This window comes from Apostichopus japonicus, chromosome 7 (genome assembly GCF_037975245.1).
Source record: "Apostichopus japonicus isolate 1M-3 chromosome 7, ASM3797524v1, whole genome shotgun sequence".
Classification (NCBI taxonomy): Eukaryota; Metazoa; Echinodermata; class Holothuroidea; order Aspidochirotida; family Stichopodidae; genus Apostichopus; species Apostichopus japonicus.
In genome coordinates, this window is record NC_092567.1 from 11186401 (window position 1) to 11209230 (window position 22830).

Genomic DNA, 22830 nt, shown 5'->3' on the forward strand with positions numbered 1-22830 from the left:
AGGAAGGTGTGATAATGCACCCCCTCCCTCTTCTTCCCTCCAGTCGCCCCTTCCGACTCACACACCTCCCTTTGACACTCCAGGTATTCCCAGGAAAAAATGTACCTCAAATTTACCGCGGTAACATACCACACTTTTACCCCGGTAAAACCGGGGTAAAAACGCGGTAAATTTGTTGTACATTACCGCGGTGTTTTGGCCCTATGGACGCGGTAAACCGCGGTTTACCGCAGTAAATTACCACAAATTTACCATGGTTTTACCTCACTTTTACCCCAATTTTACCGCAATTTACCACGGTGTTACCATACTTTTACCGCGCTTTTACTACTCTTTTACTACGCTTTTACCCCAAATTTACCACAGTTTTACCGTTCTTTTACCCCAATTTTACCATATATTTACCACACTTTTACCACAGTTTACCGTTCTTTTACCCCAATTTTACCCTAGATTGACCATGCATTTACTACACTTTTACCCTAAATTTACCACAGTTTTACCGTTCTTTTACCCCAATTTTACCGTTGATTTACCACACTTTTACCTTAGTTTTACCTCAATTTACCATACTTTTACCACGCTTTTACCCCAATTTTACCGTAGATTTACTACGCTTTTACCTTAGTTTTACCTCAATTTACCATGATTTTACACTAATTGTAGGACAGTTTTACCTAACATTGAGCATGATTTTGTCCTAACTTCAATCAGCATGTAAACCATATATTTCTTTGAATTTCACCCATCAGTGTACTGTATCATAATTTGGCTATATGCCTTTACCCTTATTGTAATGGTTGTAAGCCTGACATGTAAGTCCTCAGTTGTAGAATGCAACAGTTTTTAATTCATCAAATCCATGGAGGTTTCACACATGAGAAAGCTTTGTTGAATTTCAATTACCCTAGATGGTATGATTCCTGACTCTCTTCTTTTGACTTAATTGGTAGTCCAGATTGGACTTTTCATCTCTTATTGTCCTCAAAGAATTGTTTTAAATAGAAAGAGTACTCTGATCATAGATACATAGACTTGTCAAGTCATTTAATGGACCTGACAGAGAATACCCAAATCTGAGGACACTGATTGGTCAATTTTTGTGTGCCACAGTGTTGAGGCACAGAAGCTATGCCTTATGTGTGCTAGTTTATATAGTTCTTTTTTCATTTTAAAGGCTTTTATGTTCTCCCTAATAATGAAAAAAGAATTAATTGTTGTCTCTTCTCAAATATATCAGGGATTCCATGAAGGAATTCTCTATGTATCTATCCTCTGCTTGTTATTTTTTAGGAAAAGAGATGCATACTATAACATATAGGAATAGCAGTTTGTCTCTCTTCTTTATTCAACTAATATCCACAGGTAATTAATATTGCCAACATTAAGATATGAATAGAACAAAAGGTTTGTCATATCAGTATTGCAAAAATATGGGACAAAATCATGGAAAATTGCTGTAAATGTACCATCATGTTTCATAGTGTGACCCATATATGTTCTACTGTGGTAAAATCATGGTACAAATATGGTAAATTTACCATAGTATAATTGCACCATATAGTTTTACCCTATTTTTACTGTGGTTAATCATGGCACAATTGTAGGAATTTCACATATGTAGTTTATGTACCATATAAACTTACCCTACTTTTACTACAGTAATATCATGGTAAAACTATGGTAAATTTGCCGTAGTAAATGTACCACGCTTTTACCCTACTTTTACCGCGGTAATACCATGGTAAAACTGTGGTTAATTTACCGTAGTAAATGTACCGCACTTTTACCCTACTTATACCGTGGTAATATCATGGTAAAACTGCGGTAAATTTACCGCGGTAAATGTGCCACACTTTTACCCTACTTTTACCGCGGTAATACCATGGTAAAACTGTGGTAAATTTACCGTAGTAAATGTACCACACTTTTACCGCGGTAAAACCATGGTAAAACTGCGGTAAACTTACCGCGGTAAATGTACCCCACTTTTACCCTACTTTTACCGCGGTAATACCATGGTAAAACTGCGGTAAATTTACCGTAGTAAATGTACCACACTTTTACCGCGGTAAAACCATGGTAAAACTGCGGTAAATTTACCGCAGTAAATGTACCGCACTTTTACCATACTTTTACCGCGGTATTACCATGGTAAAACTGCGGTAAATGTACCGCGGTTGATTTTACCACAATTTTACCACACATTTACCCTATTTACCACACATTTACCATAGTTTACCGCGGTAAAATTAGGGTACATTTTTTGCTGGGTTCGGTCTGTCGGTACAACGAATATCACCTTTAATTGTGTTATTATACTAATTCACGTCACAAGAACACTCCGTCTTCAACGCAATCCAATTCCATGATATTAAACTACTGCGTGTGCATGGCTATGCACTGAATGTTAGGAAAGATATAACAAACACCGTCTTTAACCATCACGCCACCATCCCCCTCCCAACCCTAGTTATTCCATTTGACTTGAAGACAACCCAGGTGACAATCATCTCCCATTTAAGTGATATACAGCTGTGATATTAAAGAGCACGTGACATGTCTCCATGCAGTGGGACACGTTTTTCATTGTTTATCGAGTGAAATCTAGGCTTACTTTGTACTATGGAAATTGTGTACAATTATGGCATATTGTATGTAAATACTATAACAACATCAAACAAACAGACAAGTCGTTCCAGACCTAAGGGAGGGGGGGGGGGTGTCTCTTAGTTAACTTTTGAATAACACACACTTCCCTCTTTTTTGAGACATTTGGGAGCAAAACACTGCTACTTTTTAAGAAAAAGTCGCCCAGGAAAGAACCTGGGCACGAAAACCAAACTACCAAATTAACGACTGATCCGCTCTGAACCCCAGTCCCCTTGCATCGGGACTGTGACTGTGTGATCATCGTCAGGTGTGCATCACCATTCCCCTCGAAAGGGAACAGATACTACACATGATCTTATCCAAAAGGCCGAGGAGCAAAACACTGTTTGATGATAAAATGTACCGAGATACCAAACTCATAGGTAGCGTGGTTTATATTTTAATTCTAACCAATACTTTACATACGGATTAGTTGTACACAGTGGCGTCACCAGACTATTCAGTCTGGGGGGCACAGGGGGCACCAGCATTTGATGGGGGGCACTTAGGTGGATACGGATCACCGTCCTGGGGAGGGGTCTAATGGGGGGGCCCTCCTGGCGCGGCGGAACGGGAAAATTATTGGAGGGGGGCTAATGTGTAGAGACTATCTAAGCGGAGCGCCACCATCGGTTGGCGCGGAGCGTACAAGAAAATGTTGGGTTTTTCAAACCATCTGGAAACGGCACTTCCCGAGTGTTTTATGCTGCGAATACCTAGCCCTAAACTATAGGTCTCAAGCCTGCAATTTCTCAGATTGCACGTACAAGTCTGTAACAACATAGAAATTTGTATATTCGATGGTGTTTTAAGAGAGTAGCTATTACTCGTAGTTTACTCGCAAAGACGTTTTTGAGTGTAGTAAAGGGATGTTGGAGAACTGGCTGAAATGAAGCAAGTCATTGGCCTAAGACGAAGTTGTGTTGCGCTTACCGGTACTCACACTCACTGCTTCCACTTTTCAAGGGGCGTGAAGACGCGGTTGGGGTGACAATGTGGTCTATAGCCAGGGGACGGGCCGAGGGTCCCCCCCAGCATTTACTAAAATTATTACACCTATATAGTATACGTGTGCATCGGACAGATCGACAAGTATGCATTGAAAAATGGGCAGATGCACGTTTCGGAGCCTTGGTAAATATTGGGGGGGGGGGGGGGGCTTATCGTGCATTTGCCCCTCAACTTTTTCATTGTCTTGTCCTTCTTATCCTTCTCGTTTTCTCCCATTATCTATTAAGATGTAACAGGTTCCAGCATCGTTATTGGCTCCTATCAGGGATCTCACCATGCAATCCAAAGTTTGATCACACATCGAGTATGGCTCAGTATGCAGGTGTGAACATTCGCCATTTGTTCCTACAAGCATCTGACCTCAAATGACCTCTGCACCCCCTACACAACAGGGTTAATATATGGGTCCACAAATATAGGCAAGTATGGTGCCTGCGGACCCTCACATTCTCACATTTCGTCAGCTCCTAACCTGTCAACCTCAGACCAGGGCAACATATTGCAGTACCCTCCCTTCTCACAGTAATGTAGCTCGCGAAGCGGACGTGTATATCCGCTGGTATGGCGTGAGCACTGACACATTCAATGTAAATATCGACACCTGTTGTGATGGCGCGGGTTACGACTTCGATACCCGACGTTCAAGGATAAACTTTTCATTTTTTTCGCAGCTCATTTGAAGAAAATACGAATTACTGTGCTTCTTTGTCCTTATGAAAAACCAACTCAGATGATGGGAGTTGAATATAACAAAGTATATATATATATTTTTACCAACCCAAATCTCAGATGGGGGGCACTCGGGGGGCACTAGGTTTTCCAGGGGGCACGTGCCCCCTGCCCCCCCCCCCCTTGGCGACGCCACTGGTTGTACAACATCCTTACTTAGTTTAATAGTGTAAGTATAAACACATTGTACAAAAAAAAAATTGAAAAGTTGAATTTCAGCTGGAGTCTAACAATTTATTATATGATACATAAAGTATAATTATACAAGTATATGAACAACGGAAAAATGACTGGGAATGATAAACAAAGAAAAGGAGGATTTCAAGTTTTAAACAGTAAACAATATGATCAACATCTCATGAATAATCATCAACCAGATACATACACATGAGGGGGTATAAATACATCATTTTCAGTGAATTATGGTTTAAATTACCTTTTGCGTAAATGTCTGTATGTAAAGGCGAACATGAATGTATGAATGGTTGGGTATACGTCATGGACAGAAACGAATCATACAGTCTCTGGCCCTATACACCATCAAAGTTCACTAATATATTTGTCACTCAGCCGCTTGAGGAATTCTTTAAAAAAGAAAAGAAATGGTAAATGCCTTGATCTGCAGAGTAAAATTTGTTATTAATCAGGAAAAAAAGATTCAACCATAGCAGTACCATTTATGTCGAACACCACCAAGAAAACCAATTAAATCCCTTTATAAATCAAATTATTGCTTCTGAAGGAAGGTCCATTACACCCTAGCAATCCCTACCTATAGACTCTTTTTTAGGCTTGCTATTGTAAAGTGATGTGAGAAGTTATTTAAGTTTAAGGTTGGGACGATTGTTTTCTTCAATTTCCAGTCAGCATTTCGACCCATTACATACACAGTAGGCAAATATGACGTCATTCGGTCAGACCACATTATATAGTTTGTATAGGCAAGCAATACTAACTAAGAAAATCTGTCATAAACAATTGTCAACAATATAAGTACGGTTCATTATTATTATTATTATTATAATATATTAAGTAACGACAGTTAACGATAACTCTTGTGTATGGTATATACTCTACAAACAATGGCATGCCAAAGGGGGAGGGGGAGGGGGAAGGGTGGTCGACCGCCCATCGTCCTTCACGGAATTGTTATGGCGTAAGAAATATTTATTAGCAAAGCCTTGCGCTTAGAACTACTTATATGGATGACATTTATATTCTAAATACGCCTCAAAATGAACCAATTGACGTTTACTGGGGGGAGGGGGAGGGGTGTACCCTAGACCCACTACGCGAAAGTCGGCTTGAATGACCACAGGACATCATCCTCTCATTTATGAAATCTTTAGTTCGCCTCTAGTCATTCTGCAAAGGTTCAGGTTCCTAACTAAATCCATCCATGGACAAGTTTGAATATGTCCTCCACTTTTTCAAACCTGCGCACGCGTACCTGTGTAAGACCCCTGCAGGGAGCTGTAGTACATGACTATCGGGCCATACAATGTAGTGTCTGTGTTGCTCCATACCTTGCAAGGAACTGTCACACACTGAAGAGAAGGGAAGCTGACACTGAGTTCTTTGCAGTAACTTGATCTGTCATAATATATAATGATTATGAGTGTATATCATAACTGTAATTAAGTAATCATAATTAGGGAGCTGGAGTATAAAGTGCTCCCTGCTTTAAATATGGAGCTGTCACTGAGAAGATCTCCCTGATATTATTAGGGGGTGATCCCTGGGAAGAGCTCCCTGCTATAATTGAGGAGCTGTTACATATAGAGCTCCCTGGTATAATTAGGGAGCTTACTTTGAGATATCTCCCTGCTATAATTAGGAAGCTGTTACTGAGATATCTCCCTGCTATACTTAGGGAGCTGTGTCATATTGAGCTCCGTACTGTAATTAGACATCTGTCTTCGAGAGAGAACCCTGTTATAATTAGGGAGCCCCCTCGTTATTACATGTTATTTTTGTTTGCATACGTATTTGCATACCTGTACAGGATCAAAGTATCAACAGATAACTGTATTAGTGATGTACTAAACTGTTTGTTCCTTATGTAAATATCGAGTGACCGAATGTTAAATAAACAACATGAGTAGCGTGATATATATTCTGATTTTCATCACCGTTACAAGTAAACAGGGGCGTCAATCCGATTTGAAACGTGGGGGGGGGGGTGGGGGACGTATTCGAATCGAGTATTCCGGCCGTAAGTACTATCTAAGTGGAGCGCCACCATCGGCTGGTGCGCAGCGTACCAAAAAAAATTCGGATTGCAATATCTGCCAGATCGCTGGAGATGGCACTTGCCAGGCTGGATAGCAGCCATCTACTGTAGTTGCGTGATATCGGGTGAAAATTACAAATTCCTCAGAAATCTGCAATAAAGTTCATGCGACCTTCATTTTTGGTGGATTATGTCTTTTATTAGGGATTCCAATTGACATGAACATTAGAACCCAGTGCAAGTTGACAAATGATGCGGCGAACTGGAACCCCAGCCCCATTAGGCCTTGTTTCAGGATAGAATACCCCTCAATTGTTCAAACCGATGACAACTAACAATCTGTGAATAAATTTTATCGTCAGACAGAAAATAGGTCCCATGTGAGTGGTGGCTAAAGTGATGAAGGCATCCAAATAAATCAGTGGTTGTTCGTTGGAGTCCTCACGCAAGTTACCTCGGTTGCTAGGTGGATCTGCATCTGGTAATCGGGTGAATTCTGGCCGAAGCGTACTATGTAACCAGCGTGTACCCAGGAACGTAGCTAAGGCCTGGTGATTGAGGGGGGGGGGTGGGCGTGTAGTGGCTGAAAATCCAACTGGATGGGTTTAAGCCAGAAAATTCCGACTGCTGCTTTGTACCCCCACCCACCCCCCCCCCCCCCCCCCCCCAACACCCTCGCGTTACTCGTCCACGATACGGTCAGTTTCAGTCAGAAACCCAATCTTTCACGACTGCACTTTTGTCCAGAACTTTTTTTCGATGCATTTGTACCCACTGGCACTCATTTCACAAATTTATTAGCCCCCCCCCCACCCCAACCAAATATTTTTGTGAAATTTCGGGCAAAATGCTGTTAATTTTTCGGGCACCTATACTGAAAGAAAGATAATTTGCAATGTGTTATTCAGTAGTTAAATTTATATTATAATTACCATTAATATTGTAACGACTTTCAAATAATTCTAACCAATATGGAAGGGTAATAAGATGGAAATGATTTTATGCTATTAACATGCGATTTTTAAAAACCGATGCATGTCTATATGATATGCATTAGCGTATGGAACGCGCGCGTAGCGCGCGAAAAAATTTGGTTATATTTTTCCGGCAAGTCGTTAACCCCCCCCCCCCCCCCCCCAATCAAATTGGCTCCTACGGCTATGACGGTAGTTCTATTAGGCATTTCTTAATTGGAGTATTCATAGGAAGTTTTGTACGGTGGAGTATAAGAATCGCGTGATACAATTTCTCAAAGTGGCAAGGAAAACGTGGTAAATATGACAGATTAAAGGTAAATTTTGACGGACATTTTTTTATTTTTTTAGGTCATTCACAATCACAGGAATATATGAATAGGACTACATAAACTAGAGTGTGACAGTCGGAAATTCCGACTGTCACACTCCTATTTTCAAACTATCGTCAGTTTGACCAAGTTTGGGGTGAGACACTTACACACCCCTCTCTAGCGACGTCCCTGCGTGTACCCAGTGTTCTCACTGTAGATTAAACTCCGGTATCACTCAACAACAACTTCAACAAGGTAACATGGGATGCGCTGCCACGGAATATGCTCCCGATTTCATTTCCCTAATATTAGGGAACGGGCACCGTCTTTGAAACACCATCTACAACTAAACAACCACTATGTACAAGCTTTGGCTCTAGCTATGAAGTGCTGTCTCTTATGATAATGACGGAGCGCACTATTTTCAACTGGAATCGCCCGAAGATGCGACGTCTGAAACTCCGAGGAACCAACGAACTTAACTCCTCAGGCTTCAACTGGGCTAGACGTTCGCGGTGAATATAACAAACCATCACATGGTTCAGCCTCTGTTGCGTCACGGTGCTCCGTAGCCTTGTCTTTAAACGCCTCAAAGCACTAAAAGATCCCTCGGCTTCCGTCGAACTGGCGGAGGAGACGAGGAGCAACCACAAGAGAGCTTCGACTTCACCAAACATAGCCCTTACCGCTGGATTCATCAACTTGAATATTTGTCTATAGGCCTACCCTTCAACCGACAACAACTGGAACCGGCCTCGAAAGAAAGGCAGATTGTCGGAGAGCGCAGGGTACCAACTCACGATATCTGGGTGGAACTCTCCATTCAGCAACATTGAGTGATATTCGATGATATGAATCCTGAGATGTGTAAATCCTAACCAAGGGCGTAGGAACCGGGTGGCTGGGGGGGGGGGGGCGCCTGCCCCCCCAGTGAAAAACATTGGGGGGCGGAAGTATCATTCCGCCCTCCCGCTCAGCAAGTCAGAAAACCCCTTTTTCATTTCCAAATCAGAAAAAAATCTCATTTGGAGCACCAAATTGCATCTAACGCCAGGTGAAAATGCAAAATTATTTACAAAATCGTGAAGTGGGTGTTGAAGTGTGCTATATTGCACCAAATTGCATCTGGGGCCACCTGGAAATGCAAAAAAAAATCAAAAGGGGAGGGGGACACCCCCTCCAGGCTTAGACCCCTCCCCCAGGGAGGCCATCAGTCTTCAGCCCCCCCCCCCCCACTCAAAAGTACCTTCCTACGCCACTGATCCTAACAAAATAGAGACGCGACATTACTTTTTCCAAATGTGTGGGGGGACATTTGATATTGTTTTCCCCACCCATCGAAATGTGGGGGGCGTGTCCCCCGTCCCCCTGGATTGACGCCCATGCAAGTAAACATTACACGACGATTGCATATCTGTTTGCATTGACTCAAGTGTACTCTATCACTGCAGGTACACAGTGACTCAGAACAGAGCGAACTGAACGAATGCTACACATTCCATGTACGATACTTCCTCAGCGCTAACCTAGGCCTCAAATTTTACAAGTCATTCACTTTCTTTGTAATGAGCGGATAAAATTGGAGACGGGAAAAATGGAGATGGGAGACGTTTAAGGGGGAGGGGGGGGGCCTGGGTGTGAAAAGGTGAAAGATAGTTTCATCAATCTGGGCATTTCTTCGTATGCAAGCTTGATTTTCAGCACGAGACTATGTTCTCGCTGTTCACGAGTCAGGAGAGGAATTAAAATAAATCAAGGCAGATAAAGGCGCTCATTTATACATTGCGTCAGTGGCGTAGGAAGGTACTTTTGAGCGGGGGGGGGGGCTGAAGACTGATGGCTGGCCTGGGGGAGGGGTCTAAGGTGGGGGGTGTCCCCTCCCCTTTGGAAATTTTTGCATTTCCAGGTAGCCTCAGATGCAATTTGGTGCATTATAGCACACTTCAACACCGAATCCATTTTCTAAACTTAATTTTGTATTTTCACCGGGCCTTAGTTGCAATTTGGTGCTCCAAATGAGATTTTTTTTCTCATTTGGAAATGAAAAAGGGGTTTTCTGACTTGCGAAGCGGGGGGGGCGGAATGATACTTCCGCCCCCCCCCCCACACATTTTTCCCCCGATTCCTACGCCCTTGCATTGCGTACCTCTGTTTCATGTTGAGATCAAGTCATGACATATTACATATCATAACAAACACCTCAATCGTGTCTCCGCTCTTAATTACATTAATGTAATGCTTTATTCTCTCATTTACAAATCCTCCAACTTCTTGTCTAATTTCAACATTCATTGTGGGCAAATTAATTCAAATCCTCCTCATTAAACGATAGAGGATGGTATCACCGGATTGTGGATAATACTGCTTAAAATTTCTTTGTTTGTTTTGAGATGTGACAGCCTCGAGTTTTGCGAACATATTGTTTCACTAATCAGGTATTACTACAAATTAAAATCAGACAATGATTAGTTTACTAGTATATAGGCGTAGGAGATAACGCTACAAACACAACCAGCAGCTTTTAAAATATGCTCTGATCAGGAGCGTTAATCCGAATTGAGAGTTGGGTGGGGGTGAGGGGGCATAAATAAGAGAGCATGATAAAAACTCGAAGAGTCGAGTCGGTGAGCGACTTATTGCAAAGCCTTTTGGGTAGGGTCCAGGGACGAGTCCCTGACATTGATCCAGGGGTCGGACTCTACAAGTCTTTAGGTTTACTTCTGTTTGGTGCCTGATTTGATATTTCATTCATGAATATATTTAATAAAGGTCACATTTGACAAGATTATAATTGAATTAAGAATGACTTATCTATTTCACATCCTGGTGTAACTTAGTGCCTTAATCATGATTATTCAAAATGAAACTTAAACCCAAATGGAAACATCTAAACTTTGCACACAAGAATATCTTGTTATCCAGATATCTACAACATGCACACATATGGTATTATAAGTACATTTCAAAAACACTATTTGTTATATAGGCACATTCGCTTCATTGGAAACAAAAAATCAATACAATAAAGATATACTTCAGGGCAATAGCCTGGGTAGAATGCCCAGCGGCACTTAAGGAACATCGAGAAAACAATTATCGTCCAATGTTACATATGGTGCTTTGATGTGCGGAAATACCAAGCGCTTTTACAAGAAATTTTAGTGGGTTGGTCATTTCCAAACAGGGACCGTTATGACACTATCTGAGCGGAGCGCCATCATCGGTTGGTGCATAGCGTACCAATACAAGATCGGGCATATGGTGGTAGCCGTAGCCAAAACATGGTGAGGGGAAGCCATATGGGGAATAAGGTGTATATTAGGAAAGATAGAACAAACACCGTCTTTAACCATCGCCCCCTCCATCTCCCAAACACCCTCCATCTCTCTCTATCCCTCACTTCCTCCAACCCCAACCACTTCCATCTCCCTCAAACACCTCCATCCTCACCCCACCTCCTCCATCCCCAACCCCCTCCATCTCCCCACCCCCCTCCATCTCCCTCAAACACCTCCATCTTCACCCTTCTCCATCTCCCAAGCCCCCATCATCTTCCCAAGCCCCTCCATCCCCACCCTCTCCATCTCCTTCAAACCCCTCTATATCCCCAACCCCCTCTATCCCCCAACTACTCCATCCCCATACCCCATCCATCCCCACTATCTCCATCAAACCCCTCCATCCCCCACCCTCTCCACCCAACCCCCTCCATCTCCCCAACCACCTCCATCTCCCTCAAACTCCTCCATCTCCCCACCCTCTCCACTCCTCTAACAATTTATCATATTATACATTAAATATAATTATACAAGTATAAATGAACAACATAAAACTGGCTGGGATGTGGGAATGATAAACAGAGGAAAAGAGGATTTAAGTTTAAACAGTAAACAAAATAACCAGCATCTCATGAATAATCATCAACCATATACATAAACATGAGAGGCTATTAATATTACATCATTAACCTTTAACTAACCGCCATTGGAATTCATTGCATTTTAATTAATTAGGTGCTACATTAACTTTCAAGTTAATGTTCGGTATATAAAGCAAACATAACGTATGAATGGTTGGGCCTACACCATGGACAGAGGCGAAGTATACAGTCTCAGGCCTTATACACCATATACAGTATGTTAATATATTTATCACTCAGCAGCTTGAGGAAGTATTGTCTATAACACAACCGCCATTCTTCCTATTTATTACGAAGACCAACATAGTACTACAACAAAATTGATAGAATCAGAAATATAACTAGATATATAGTAATGCAGAAATATGATGGTGAAATGTGACCAGAAAAGAACACAGCAAAGTATAAAGAAAAACTAAGAATATGATGATAATATAGATTCAGTGTTATCGGAAATCAACAGCTAAGATTCCAACATACAAGGCTTCTCTTAAGTTTGTAAAGTGATGCCGGTCCGGTGTATGACAAGCATCATAGAGCTTCAGTTACAATATTATTTAAGGAACGTTTCACAAGAGTAATATTGTGGATTGGACAACAACTGAACAGGTTCTGTTACCCCTCTCTCTCTCTCTGTCGATACTGAAAACATGAGATAAAGAAGTAAAAACATGACATTACTTAAAACGGTCAATTTGACGTAACTAAAATTGTGACATCAGCTGCATGGTCACCTGACATTAACTTATTATACACACCATACACACCATGTATGCCAATCAACACATTATACAGACCATATACATGCCTATCAACCTATTATACATACCATGCATGCCAATCAATCCAGTATAACTACAATACTCACATGCACATATTAGCACAACTTTTGTAGAAGTCATGCCACCCCCGCCAACACCTCATCTCCCCCCCCCCTCCCTGAAGCAAAGAAAAAAGGAGAAAGTCACTTAGTTATTGGATTTTATGGTTAAAATAAATAATTTAGCACATATAAGTAACTAGTCAACGAACAATCATAGCATATTCTGATATCAAAATATGGAATACTGTTACATTTAAAAATCACCAATGAAGAAAAATCATTATGAAACAAAGATTGGCATAAGGGGAAGAGTGTTAAAAAAGAATGGTTAAGTGTAATGTATTTATTCAATGGTATATTTGTTTCCACTGATAGAGTATTTCGTGGTGGGATCAATACAATTTTTGTTTGGGGCTAACAAGGTGAATAGGCTTTGGTTATTCAATGCACCAAACATACACAGCAATACAGCAGCATGTCAATGAAATGTTCACAGAAAGATTGTAGCTTGTAGCAAAGCACCATATCAATGTACCAAGAATTGGAAAGAAATATATGTTGTGCATTTCAAACAAAATGAAATTTAATAAAGTGACCTGTATATGTAATATCTTGTTAACCAAAGAGGAGCACCTACATCTCAGGTTCTGATAAATCGCATTTCCTTAAGTTTTAGTCTGTCAATAAGTCATATTAAAACAGTTTGTGCTTTCATTTGTCATAATTTGGAGGAAGGGTGAAAGGGAAGGCTGTTTTAAGGTCTAATTGATGCCCTATGGTATCATGTCACAAAATGGGCTCTACCCCAGGAGATTGACCACCTTTTTGCAGTGGGGGGGGGATGTTATCCAGAAGAGGGGTGAAGGGGAGGGCTGTGCCCCACTCTTTAAGATATTTGTAAAAATGAAGGGTACATAGATTCAAACATGTGCTATGTTTTGTCACTCTTGAAACAATCTTGAAGATTTATCAACTGTGTATCTTGTACTGCATTTGCATGTTATATCCTCATATACTGTACTTCAGAAATTTATTGTAAAAATATTCTCTCTAGAAGTGAGGGATCAACCCCTTCCTCTTGATTTTATCCTGGTGATTTAAGTCAACACGAATTTTACATAGTTGCAACCCTGCTGTACTCTCTGTCTCGATTTGAATTTTGGGGGGATGGGGTGGGCCGGGGGACAGGGCATTTGGCCTACATCCATGCTAGGGAGGGGTCAGTCATCATTAATACTACATTTGTGTGATACAACTGTAAATATTGCAAATGTATACAACATTAAAAGTGTGCAGTTTAGAACAATTTCTTGTGAGCAATGAAAAGGGTTAAAGAGTAAAATGTTACTTACTGTAGGTCCATCTATGATACCAAAGCAGCGAACATAGCACCTTGTTGCTTCATGTTTATTCAAAAGTTATTTAAAAGCTATGACGACTGGTATGACGACTGTTAATACTAGTTATATGGAGATGTAAGATCTAAAGATAGCAATCCTGGTAGCAGATGCCGGGAGAATCCATAATTCATTCAATCTCATCTGATTTTATTTTATTATTGGTTTAAAACAATACCAAGATTTCAGGTGGCAATGCACATAATAACTTCAAAGACTTGATACTTCAAAGTTTCTCAATTTATAACACATCCCTGATCAGACCAAGGTACACACTAGAAAAACTTAGCTTGTCCGGCATGTGGGCAATCCTTATTTTCTACAGAAGTTGAAGTTTTCTGATGAACTGTTAATTTAGGTATCTATCAGTAGCTGTCCCTACTTTAGAGAAATCTTCCATCCACAAATGCATAATATGAAAGAGGAATTGTGTTTAGTCAAGTTTTGTTAGTTCTACACAATTAAACAAGTGGATTTAAAAAAAAAAAAGGGCATTTGATGTCATTTATAGAGCTAATTAGGCACCTACATATGGCCTGTAGATTTGATCAAAGGAACCCATCACAACCCATAACCATTTCAATCATTTACAAACTGACTGTTGAGAATTATTATGTTAAGTCTCACCAGACTCATATCCACAAAGGAAGTTATGTCATCAATAATGTGTTCCAGCTTGACTTTTTCTTTCACTTTCTTGGAGGAAATGTACAGAAGAAATGTTGAAAACTGTATCACCTGGAAGTTAAAGAGAAAATACACAATAACTCAACTTTCCATTCACTAGATTTATCAAGGTGAAAATTCATCAGGTTTGGATCATTTTTGTAACATACATCAACGTCTTCCCTGGTGTCTTATTAATAAGTATATATGAATAGTATAGAGCTGTAATCTCAGGGCAGCAAATATATTGTTTTTAGGAATATGTTTTGCATCTGATGTAAGCAATTACAACACTTGTAGTGGTGACTGATCAAACTCCATGTTACCTCCCAAGAATTGTGTAGCACCCCCCCCCCCCCCCCCCGATAAAAGACATCTTTTGGCAATTGCTGGAAATTTTCTACCAGATTTGTGAGCTATCTTCCATAGTATTGCAACAGAAAATAAATGTAGAAAACACATGTGCTGGAGTTTCCTGGAATTATCTCTTAAATGGCCAGTATTATAACTGGAGTGCACATAATGTACATCTTAAACAGAACACATTAAGAGAATCCTTCAACACTGTTGACCAATGGCTAAGAATTGAATTCTGAATTACTTTGGTTTTTACTCTGAGGACATGCATAGGGTCCAGAAGGTTCATGCATGTCTTGTATTACTGACTGACTTACAACATATCCACACATTACAGTAAACCCACTAAAGACTTCCATTTGTAATCCCTTAGTATATTGCTCATTCACAAATGACATAAAACCTAGAATATCTTCAGATTTAAATTTGACATCAATTTTATTGGGTTTTAGATGTACTGAGAGGGGAAGGGTAGGAAAGGTTAGGATGGAAACAGAGATTGTTATGGTTCCTGTTAGTCAATCTACATGGTTCTAACTTAGTGTGGGTATGGTTCTAACTTAGTGTGTGTATGGGTCTCATTTTGTGTGCAGTGACTCTATTTAATTGTTAGGGCACATGCACTTATGAATTAAATTGATTGTTTATGAGCCTGCCATACATTTTACTGCCTATTATTTGCGGAAATTACAGTAGGCTGACAATACAGAGGAGTCTGGCTGCGCTGTTAAGACTGATTACTACCCTTACCTGCCACCCAACACTATGACACACTGATAAATTAGAAGGGATCAAGTCATCTGAATATTTTGTTCCTTCATTTATGATGGCTACACAAAACAAAGAAATGGACCCAGTATACTAAACACATACACCTCTTTGTGTACTTTTACACAATGGTAAGCAATACAATGTATGACATGTATTGCCTAATATATGGTGTATGTATGTTAGACTGAAGCCATTATTTTCTTCCCTAGGCCCTTAGGGAGTTTGCTGATCAAGCAAGATTCAAAACATTTACTGTTCCAACAGGATTAGGCAGTAACAAAGTCACTTCCTACTTCAGAATCAAATCTAATTATAACTACAACCCAGCTTACCAGTCCTGCTATACTCTAAGTATACACTAATCATTACCATCAGCATATTGTAAACCATTCTGTGCAAGATCCACATCATGTGACCCCCAAAGATTGTCTCAAGAAAGATTAATCCACATTTACCTAATGAGGAGGTAAAGACAAAGACAATAAGAAACATATCAGAACTAGATGTTTAATGCAAACGATAAAATCCCTTGTTTTTGAGTTTGCCTTTATAATATTTACTCAACAGTTATTCCATTGCTCACAGATACACAAGCTTATGCTAAAATGACTCAATAATTGCAAGTTCATTCATTTTATTGCAAGGCACATTTATTTTAAAGTTGAATAATTTTTGGAAATTTATCCATAAAGAAAACAAAAGGCAACACTTGGTAACATGTTTGCAATCCTATGGATTAGACTAACTTGGTCAGCACACTTTCTAATTAGGTACTTTTAACGTTGTTTGGTGCAGCAGGCCAATGAAGTTGTTCATCTTCAAATGTATGAACACCAAATTTCTAATTCTATTACTTCGAAGTCAAGCAAAGTTAGGCCTAATTACTGGTGTAGATTGCTTTTTTCAAACTATCGGTATACAAGTGTGAAGCAGAAGCTGCTCTATTACATAAATGTTAGTGTTTTTGCTTTCACAACTTTCCCAGTAACTTCATTTCCAACTTTGCCAATATACAGCAACATGATGCACCCCTCCCCCCCCCCCACCCAAACACACTCTTATAACATAATTACTGAATTACACACTAACTTTAAGAACAGAAACATAATACAAATGCATTAAGGATTTCAGATGACATAACATGCTGGATCGTACAAGAACTTGTCATATTGTGTTGTATGATCTTCTGTGATAGAATCATAAACTGTTGCTTGTCACAGTGCAATACTCAATACCTATCAATATCCATGACAACTATTTAATATGATGGGATGGGTGGACCATGCCATACATTACATAATATCCACTCAACCTGGAGACGGTGACAATAGAAAGCCTTCATTGCAGTATGCCCACACAGGAATGAAACTATGTCATAATGAAACAATGGATGTCTAATGACCATTAAAATTGGTCAGATTTGAAAGATTAGAGATGTACTTGGCATCAGAATTTCATCCTCTCGAAACCTACAATTATGGTAAAATTTGTAGAGATGATGATACAATTAGAAAAACACTGAATAAAAGAGGTCTCACAGAATCCCTAACACACAACCTTTAGCAGTGTTCTAACTAGATTGTTCATATGTTATGTCTTGTTTTGCAGTGATTGCAATTGATGGGGGTTGGGTGCTGGATGATAGACTTTCCGGTGGGGAAATTTCCCTTGAGGGATCATCTGATATGTCATGGAGTAAAAATATCCAATTGAAAACTTGTATTCTCATGGAGGAGGGGGAGGGGTGGGTGGGGTAAGAATCAGGTGGTGGACCATACAATCATTACCCTGCTCATGTAAACTGTACACATTTCTTCCAAGAGCTGTAATCCGGAATTGAAACTGGTAAGTCCCTAAACAGGCTGATCTCAGTACTGAATAATTCCAGTTTACCTGATGATGAGAAAAAAAAAACTGCATTTGGTGATCAATTATAATGTTATTATTCATGTAAATTGTCATCATCGGGTCTGCAAGTAGCAGCATTCTACCATGTAGCATTGTCAAACAGAACACCACTACTATAAACATATGGTATGCTACTGCAGTTTCAAAATAAATCACTCAGTTATTATTATAATAACAATGTAAAGAACCTAATGTAACTAGAATACAAATCTATAGACTGTACAAGATGATGAGTTCAAGGTCTCATAATGCTTCCCACAGGGTATATACAGCTCACCTAATACCAAACTAATTGAAATATAAAGAAACATTAATTTGAAATTGAGACAAGCATTGAATCTTCAATACAAACTTTAAGCAATACCACTAGCAATCCAGTCTGGTTTATATTCAATTGAGAAACACAAGTAATAACAATGTAACCCTGAAAACAGATGGAGCCTGAAGAAAACATGATGACCGTTTCGGTCACATAGTTTAGGAACCATTGGTTCACTGTACTGTCTATAGGTTGATGAATTTGTAGGATTTCTGCAATGATGACATTGTACTATAATTGATTGAGTTAAAGTACATATTTTTCTATCTGCAGACTTTGACATATAGTTGTTATTTCATAACATGTTGTTTGGTGCAGTCCTCTTGTGAGAGGGTGAGGGTTGGGTGGTGACTACAGTCAACTAAGTGCCCAGTGAAATATGTGATAAAGAATGATATACTTTTAACTTTGGATAAACAAAGACTTAAAAAAAGTGGATCTGGTAACACAACTGTGCATTGAACTGTGCCTGGCTCTCTATGTTACTGGTTTTGTGTACACCTTATTTGAATGATGCTTCTTTAGCCTCACAAGATGTGATTGTGAATCTTAGAACTGGTGTGCAACAGTTTATCAGGAGTTTGGCTAAAATTAACAAAGAAGTAAAGGACATACAAACCCAACCATAATCTTCAGCTGATATGATAGACATCTTTGAGATGAATACCAAAGGTGGAGGTGATTTGCATTCTACTGTCCAATTTTATATTTCAAATCATATTTCCAATATTTAAGCAAATGCTAAAAACAGTAATCTCTACTGTACTACAGTCAATAAATATCATAACAAACATAACACATTAAATTTCAAGATTATATCCATAGTTGTGTGACATATTTGTGACCTACCTAAATTAATCAAGGTGTTCTTGTTTGATGGAGTGTTCATTACAAATACTTCTAACACAAAGCTCAGCAATATAGACTTAGTTGACTTCTTTATATCTAAAATGGTATTTCAAGTTGTTTTATTTTAATCTGAAGAAAATAAGTACCTCAACAGAAGACATATTTTTAGGTAACCCAAGCTACTTTCATATAAACCAACAAGTTGTCTTCCAGTTTTACCATTCTGGGAGTGTCAGGAGTTCTAGAAGACTTTATTCATATGAGTCTAGAAGGCAATTTTTATTTCAGTTTGGCAAATGGTAAAATGTACCAGAGGGTGTTGAGGTACTGTAGCTATTGTGTCATACTGTAGCAAGGTCATTACAACATACAGTACCAAGTACTGGATTAATCCAGCAAGAATCCGATCGTTTTAATGTCCTTACTAGGGCGTAATCCTGTCAGTTGTATTTTGAGAAGATGAGTTAAAACTTTTTATACATTATTTTAGTGAGAGTGAATGGAGATAAAAGAGTATTCCTCGATCTGCGACGCTATCCATAAAATCTACCACACATCTTTGAAACGTTATCAATACTGTTCAACACTTACCATTAATGTGATTACCATCACATGGAGGAAATATCAGATGATGAACCATTCATTGTCCTTGTCAGCACAGTATGAACGTGACTTCCATCAAAAACTGGTAACTACAGGTGGAATAGGTGATACCCTAATAGCTCGCTTCAAAATTAACCTAATGAAGAGAAAAGAAAGTGATGTGAATGAGATTTAAGTCCTAATTATAGGAGACATTGAGAATGTCAGTCAGAAATAGATATGTGAATGTCTCTGGCTAACTACCCTGTATACATGGACAATCACAGACAAAAAATACAGAGGAAAGAAAGTACACTTCAGTTTCCAATAACCAGGTATTAAGTGTAAAAACAATTAGCCAGTTAAGCATCAAACTTGAACCGGGTTGTCCGTTGTTTAGTGAAAGTGGCACATAAAGGTGTGGTGCAGTGATATAAATGAGCTCCCAAAGGAGAGTCCAACCTCACACGAACCCAACCATACATGGTTTGTGCTTGACTGAGAAATTTGTGAGATTTCGCACCTCTCTTTCGTATTGAGGACAGAATGTCTTTTGAATTTCCACTCATTAGTAGATACTGTAATTGTATCTAATTTAGTGTGTCAGCTTTGGTGGATGTGTTTTCATATTATTTTTCTTTATTTAATGGCACCAGGCCCCCGGATATTGCATTGGCTACATTGACCTAGTTACACCACTCTCGGGGGGGGGGTCTCTTTCTAGATTTTAGATCACCAAAGGTTTATAAAGTACCCTGTTCAGCTGGTCAATAGCCATACAATATGGTCAGTTCTACAAATTTGGCAGATGAAGACACTTGTAACCTCAAAATTTTTGAGTTAAAAAGTTTTGAGATGAAAATGTCAAAATTTTGACTTTTGAGGTCAAAATCTTGAGATAAAAATTCCAAATATTGAGAAAGCAAATTCAAAATTTGAAATTTGGGGACACTTATATATATTTTCTTCAGCCACTGTACAAAGTCGGTAAAGTTAGATCAGTTTTGAGATCAATTAGATTTCTTAAAACCAACTGCAGTGACTGGCTCAGCAATATTTAAAAATTAAACAAGCACAAGTGACAATTATGTATTCACAGCTACATATACTCAGATTAGTAGGAAGTATTTCCAATTGTGTTCTCTCTTTATAGTGGCTGGACTTACAAGGGTACTGCAAAGCTCTCCAAATCTTCAGTATTTTCACATAGTTTCTGGAATCTGCTAGCAATTTTGAGCGCATGAGGACATGTCAGTAATAGAAATACTTAATCTGATTTTACTCTGTGGAATATATATACATTTTAGCCCTAGCCGGGTGCTTCAGAAGAGCTCTGTAACATCTCTTCTACTTCATGTCCTCTTGTACTAAGTATAAAGCATGTGAATATATGTTAGAGAGAAAAATGTAATTTCTATGAAGTATAAATCTAAGCCCTGGTAGGAGTCCCTGGGGACTTTAGGTGAGGCATTTTCACTTTTCAGATATTTAATGTTCTCTGATAGTGATTTTGCAGCGCAAGTGGAGCCTATGGGGGGGGGGGGAGGGCAAGTGCTCACCACCCTAATGGATACCAGTGCTTGTATATGTTTGAATGCCCTCTAAATGTGTTTAGTTTAAACAGTATTTTTAGCTACAAAGGCCTCCTAGATCCTTGGAAATGACACTTCCCAGGCCTTGTAAGCTGCTTTAAAGTTTTCTCAACATCCTTTATTTTGAGATCCCATGTCTTGTATGGTCATCAAATAGTTTAGTGAAATAGAAGGTAAAAAAAAACAGTCTGGTAAGTTACTTTGAAATATCATGACATATCTTTTGTGAGTTTGACACCGGCATTGACATTTTTCGACAAATCTGCAAATTGCGCGTGGAAAATAAGGAGTGATTGACTGGGCTTTCAGGCAAGTAACATACTGAAATGACCTAACTATGTCAAACTGACATCAAAGATTGAGTCTGAAATATTATTAGGGTGATAAACTGATTGGCCGGTAGTTCTCAGCGATAGTATTGTCTCCTTTCTTGAAAATTTGGTTTTTAGCGGTTTTAAAAGAGCATCAGGGTACGTCCAAGAAGTGAAAACCTGATTGAAAATATAACAGAGTATTGAGGCAATGACTCGAGCAATAATGTAAGAAACCTGTATGATGCCAGCATTTTTTACCTTTTAACATAATCTTTGGCATTCCAGTAACTGGAAACCACCTTTCTATAAGGGTATAGTATAGCTCACTAGCTTGTTCGATCAGTTAATGCGCACTGGTTACATGATCCTGATTGACTGTTTGTATTAGTATTTATTCAGGCGCGTAGCGAGGAATTTGCCAAGGGAGGGGCGAACCTCTAGGCAAATTATCAGAGCCGTAGATTCGGCATTAGAAACTATCTAAGCGTAGTGCCACCATGGGTTGGTGCGAAGCGTACAAGAAAATTTTGGCCGAAAATGTCTCCCAGATCGCTGGAAATGGCACTTCCCAGGCCTTGCAAGTTGCATCTAAGCATTTTCTATTTTGAAATTACTAGCAAAGTCATATAAACGTACAATAAAATATGCTCATGGGGGGTCGCCCCCTTCGCCCCCCTTGGCTACGCGCCTGTATTTATTAGAGCAGGAATTATATAATTCGACGGTCGTAAACATGCGTTTTCAGTACAGTGCAAATACTGTAGATGTCTTCTCCGCCTATGCGCTATGTCACGTCAGGTTTTCAGCAACTATATAGCCTACTGCCGGTCCGCGGTCGAAGGGTCGTTCATGAGTGGTCATTATGGAGATTCGAGACCATTCAGACCAATTATATACAGTATCTTTGGCACATGTAATTTTTTTTCGACACCCAAAATCCCAGTGGGAGGGCGACTGGGGGGAGACAAGCTTTCATGGGGGGCTGTCACCCCCCATGCCCCCCTTGGCTAAGCCACTGTTGCTAGCGATAGCCAACATTTTTGGTGTATAAAGTCACAACAACCAGATTACCTCATTCTTACCATTCCTATGGAACTCTGTGCATCAAGAAGTGTAGGGTACTGAAAGAAGTTTGATAGGGTCCTGATCTCCAGTACAGTCTCTGTCTTCATATTCACTAGAGGGTTTCTTCCTACGGTTGAATTATTACATCATGGAGCCGTTAGAGCCTCAGTGACTTCTAAATCAAAAGTAAAACACTAACATGAATTCAAATTAGTTTTTCAGATATTTCAGAAGACTTCAGAAAAAAGGATACTCACAACAAAGAAAACCCCATGGTGGCAGTTCCACTTTGATCCAATCATTGATCTTTTTAATTTAGTGGTTATACAGTGTTACAGTGTTTGGTTTCTGAAGC

General features: G+C 39.5%; 1 protein-coding gene and 2 long non-coding RNA genes across 17 annotated transcripts in view; 1 reads left to right on the plus strand and 2 right to left on the minus strand.

The window, feature by feature from the left end:
* The window catches only part of LOC139970059 (uncharacterized), a 351315-nt gene that overhangs the window by 173235 nt on the left and 155250 nt on the right, over window positions 1-22830 (plus strand). The gene's annotated exons all lie outside the window — the stretch shown is intronic.
* The window catches only part of LOC139970094 (uncharacterized), a 379126-nt gene that overhangs the window by 137048 nt on the left and 219248 nt on the right, over window positions 1-22830 (minus strand). The window contains exon 1 of one of the 3 annotated variants that reach the window (XR_011793986.1): window positions 16216-16237. The exons of the other annotated variants lie outside the window; for them this stretch is intronic. This is a non-coding gene — a long non-coding RNA (uncharacterized lncRNA). Of the gene's footprint in view, window positions 1-16215; window positions 16238-22830 lie in introns of those variants that run through there. 3 annotated transcript variants of the gene reach the window in all.
* Window positions 10705-15048, minus strand: LOC139970126 (uncharacterized). The gene is made up of 2 exons (XR_011794031.1): window positions 14680-15048; window positions 10705-12474 (listed from the first exon to the last, which is right to left on the minus strand). It is a non-coding gene; the product is annotated as an uncharacterized lncRNA (long non-coding RNA).